Raw genomic sequence first — 4,948 nt, 5'->3', positions numbered from 1 at the left:
TTATTGCCCCTTTCGCAAGAAATGCTTGTTATCGCTACTCCTCAGAAATCGTAAACCTCAGAGGTATGAAACCTTCATGAATGTCTTCGACTAATTAAGGGCACTCTTCAATCTATTCTTTGCGAAAGCATTCGGTGACCCCTTCAATGAGTTATTGCCCCTGAAACTTTTTGAATTTGACAAATAATTAAAATTTTTCAAAACGAGAAGTCATAGAGACATAGGACCTTTGCAAATGATTGAACTGCCAAAAAAGCTGCCAAGAGTTCTTTTGCATTTATGTGATAGGATTTCTCTACTGGGGACCAAAATCCTCCTGTGCTTTGAGTTTTATATGTGCCTCCCCCCCATCCTAGGTCTGAGGCATCTGATGTGAGAATCATTGAGGGATTTGTTGAAGCAATGATTGATTTCCCATTCGAAATTTCTAATTGGTCTATCCACCATCTTAGTTCTGTTTTTACCCCACTTGATGTAGGAATCATTGCTTCGTAATCTTTGTTTTCTAGCAACCCCTTGATCTGAGTCATTTGCATGCATCGACAATGTAATTTGGCTGGGATTATTGCCTGCATTGTTGAAATTAATTTTCCTATCAACTGGGACATTTCTCTGACAGACAGACTTTATTTTTTCAGAACCTGTTTGCAGTTTTCTTTTATTTTTTGCACTTTTTCTTCTGGTAATCTGAAGAGCATATTTACGGAGCTTATTTCGAAGCCCAGAAAAGAAATTACTTGGACTGTGTCTAATATAGATATTTTCCAGTTTATCGTGAAACCAAGCATCTGTAAGAGAAAAAGTGTTGTATTTGATATATGGAACCAATTTCTCTCTGTTTTGGCTAGTCTAAGTAGATTATGAGCTTCATTCCTAAACCTCTCAGAAGACCTACTACTGGTTTTAAAAGTTTTGTGAATATTTTTGGAGCAGAGGCCAGACCGAATGGAAGTGTGTGGAACTGAAACATCTCCCCTCTCCACAGAAATCTCAAAAACTTTTGATCCCTTTGATTGATTGGGACTATCAGATATGCATCTTTTAGATCTATTTTGCACAAGTAAAGGCCCCTTTCCATTAAATCTTGAACCATGAACAGACCTTCCATCTTGAAATGTTGATAAAGAAGGAATCTGTTTAATGGTTTCAGATTTATTATGGGTCGATGTCCCCCGTCTTTCTTTGGGACTGTAAACATGTTGCTGACAAATTGATCTTGATGAGGAGTAACTCTTTCTACTGCATCTTTCTGTAGCAAACTTGTTTTTTCTTCTTGAAGAATGTTTTCTTGTTCTGAGCTTAAAACTGGGGGATGATGAATCTTTTCTTGAACTGGATGACTTATCCAATCTAAAGAAACTCCTTGAACTGTTCTTAGAATTTTTAGATCTTTTGTTATTCTTTGCCAATTGTTTATGAAATACTTTAGCCTCCCCCCAACAGGGATCACATTTTCTTGATCTACCAACTGCAGATTTAAACCCAGAATTTCTGGAAAAATTTTTGATTTTTGTAGAACTACTGCAGAAAATGAGCTTAACGCTTCTTCTGCCTAAGTAAGAGTTCTTCCCCTTTCTAAATTTTGAGGTATATTGTCCATACCTGTCTGACTTCTTTCTGTGACTCTGGTAAGGTATGTTGAACCTGTATCTTTTGCCCTCCGAAAATCTGGCGGAGGGTCTATCTTCAAAGGGCTGTTTGAACCTCTACTTATTCCCGTAACTGGTATAGGAAATAGAAGGTCGATTGTAAAAAGTTGACTTCTTTCTTTTTTTTTCTGGCTGAAAAGCAGCAACTACCTCGCTAGCCTCTTTTCTTCTTTTCCCTGTCTTTTTAAAGATCTTTATAAATTTATCACCAAACAGTTTACTCTCGCTTGTTTCTAAAGCTTCTGAATTTTTTTTTTATCCAAATTGGCCTTAGCCTTCTTATAATCTCCTGTGATCTTAACAGTTGCGTGACCCTTCTATGGTGATCAACTGCTACACTCGCTTGACCCACTAAACACACTGATTGTTCTAACAAAGAACACGTATGGGTAACATCGACATTATCTACTTCATGAGATTCCCCAGAAGCAGCCCGCAAATTCTCCAAAATACTCCACAACTTGGAAAGTGGTCTCATAGTTTTGTAAATTCTCAACTGAATATTTTGTGCCCCTTTGTCAACTCCTTTATCAAACTGTTTGTTTTTCTTTTCCAGTAAAGGACTGAAAAAGGATTTTATATTTTCACTTTGAAAAGATCACCTGCATCGCGTATTGGATACTTGTCTAAGATCTTAGTTTTCAGGGTTTCGTTACTGAAATATTTATTAAAAATGGATGACAAAACTGTTTCAACTCATCGTCAATTTTTTTCATTTGACATCTTTATTAATGTCAAATCTTTCATTAACTTCAATCGTTTTTGACGTTACACTTATTTTTGGTTTAGAGGCGCTACGTTCGTTTTCTCTACTTCCTGTGTTGGAATTTATGGATTCCGAACCCGACTTCTGTGACTTACGAGAAGAAGTTCTAGAATCACTGCTACTCTTAAAACCGTCAGAACTTGAAGAATCTGAACTGGAGCCAGAACTTGATCTAGAGTGTCTCCTTTTCTTCGCTATACTCTTACTATGAGTTTGAGCTTTGGTGTGTCCACTACTAGGGGTTTCGACTTTATCAAAATGGCGACCATCATGTCGAGAAACGTGTTCTCTTGAATTCATCAGCGAACTCGAACTAGAACGCCTAATTTGCTCTCTCGACCAGTTAGAGAAGGACATGAAACTGTCTGATATGCTCAACATATCCGAATGTTTCCTCATAAAACCAAGGTCGAGGGAAAAACGTAACAACGAACACGGGCACCACGAAGTGTGTGGACCGTAACAATTCCAGGTAAGTGTCACTCACGAGGCAACTCGAAAAATGAGTAAATTTTCTATAAGGAGACTTTTTATATGGCTATTCATAGCATCACCTAGTGGCGAGTCAAACGGAGAGAACACTAATTATCTTGTCGAAGGTTATGAAATGAAATTGGCCTTCGAAGTTCATGGTGGGCTTAGCAAGTGGGTATTCACAGATAAGTATTGTTGCATATGGTGCCAAGATTCAATGTGAAAGTGGTACATGTACACACTGGTCACCCATTCTCAATATAAGGGCACAAATGCCTCTCTGATTTTTTAAAAACTGAAGTTGTAAACAAATGAAAGAAATTCTGAAGATTTTGTAAATTTTTTTTCATCAAATTTTAATACATGGAATAATGACAAGGTATATTTTTATTCTGTAGCTTGAAATGTTTTCTCTTCAATTTTCCAAATAAAATGTAGTCTTTAAAATCAACTTTCAAGACAAAAGCAACATAGGCATACAACGTGCATTTGATTTTTCCTTTCAAAAAACAAAGGTTACTTTTTGAATGTACATTTTTTTTAAATATATGTAAATTCTTCTCTCTGATTTGTTTAGAGAAGGGACTCTTGTTTTTCTATAGTACTGGAACTTAACATGTACATGTAGTAAAATTCTATTTTGCAGTTACTGTCTTTTTTAACATATATCCATGCCGATGAAAACTACGTAAATGTAACGTACATTTCACTTTCGTTTTAAAAAGCTTAAAATTCATCTAAAAATTCATCGTTTTGTTTCAGTTTATTCCAAGAAAGATTCTCTATGTAATCACATTGTGTTATATGTCACAATCACCACTATAAAGACACGATTGCCTCAGAATATTAATAGGTAACGTACATTTCAAGCTTGTAATAATATGTAAATTAGTAATAAGAAAATATTGAAAAAAAGCAATTATTGACATAAACATCATTTCAATGAAGCGTTTTAACGCAGTAATATAAGAAATCATAATGTAACAAACATGGTTATTTGTCATCAACTACATGAATGTCAAGTCACTTCGGTAACGTTCATTTCACATAATATTGGGGAGTCCCCTCCACAAGTTCATTACCATTCTTTTGTGCTGTTTCGCTGAAATTGACACCGGTCGTAGCCTAGTTACTTCTACCTGTGTGCAAGGGTACAGACAAAAAAATAAGAGTCAGACGTATTTTGCCATGATCTAACAAATGCTTGTGTTTGGCCCTTGAAACTTAACATAAATCTATTCCGAATATATCCATCGACAGTCTTGTTAACAATTTCATTTAGTATGTTGCAACATCGTTTGTCAAAACACAAACATACGTACTTTTCAGCAGATCTGGAAAAATATAACCCAAAATGCAATGATTCAAACAAAACTGAGTATTATGTGCCTTTCAGTATTTGAAATGTAAGTGACCGTCATGTGCTCTGGGTTTATTTGTTTTGTTTCTTTTTTGTTTTGTTTTGTTTTTTTTTTTTTTTTACCAATTATAAGCCTATGCATACCTTGTTTTAAATTATCAACAACAAATAAATTATTATTGACGAAAAGTCGCATATTAAAAGTAAACAAACTACAAAAGGGTTGCTAAAGATGAATTTAAGACACTTAGAAATAAATTTTCTAGCATGTGGTAACAGTCTACCACATTTACGAGGATTGGGGGTGCATTTAGATGGATTTATGTGGTCAGTTGTTAAATGGATTGTAACGATAATTTTGTTTCGCTCGTGTAAACGCAATTCATTGACTAAATAAAAAAAAATGTCAGTTAGAAATACGCAAAATGTACGTTACCATACGTAACGTACATTTCAAATATAAAAATCAATTCTCTTCCACAAGCGTACATTAGACACGCAATATACTGATACTATTTGAACTTGCATATCATAAGAAATGCATCATACAGGTTTCGTATTCAGAAATATATACCAGGTATCAAAATTATATTACATATAATTGACCTTAATATATTTTTTTCCTCAGCAGAAACGTTTCTTTTAATTAATTTTGGGATTTAGCCGACCTCCAACCTTTGAAACTTTCCTTTGTGTACA

The 4,948-nt window shown here is 34.9% G+C and overlaps 1 pseudogene; it reads right to left on the bottom strand.

The window, feature by feature from the left end:
• Positions 1 to 1,602: 1,602 nt before the first annotated feature.
• On the bottom strand, positions 1,603 to 2,814 carry LOC134268889 (uncharacterized; annotated as a pseudogene).
• Positions 2,815 to 4,948: the final 2,134 nt, after the last annotated feature.

The sequence above is a fragment of the Saccostrea cucullata genome, unplaced genomic scaffold, assembly GCF_032062105.1.
Source record: "Saccostrea cucullata isolate Sc308-1 unplaced genomic scaffold, CSIRO_AGI_Scuc_v1 ctg8273, whole genome shotgun sequence".
Lineage (NCBI taxonomy): Eukaryota > Metazoa > Mollusca > Bivalvia > Ostreida > Ostreidae > Saccostrea > Saccostrea cuccullata.
Note: the sequence above shows the minus strand (reverse complement) of the source record. Positions and strands in the feature narration are given on the sequence as shown.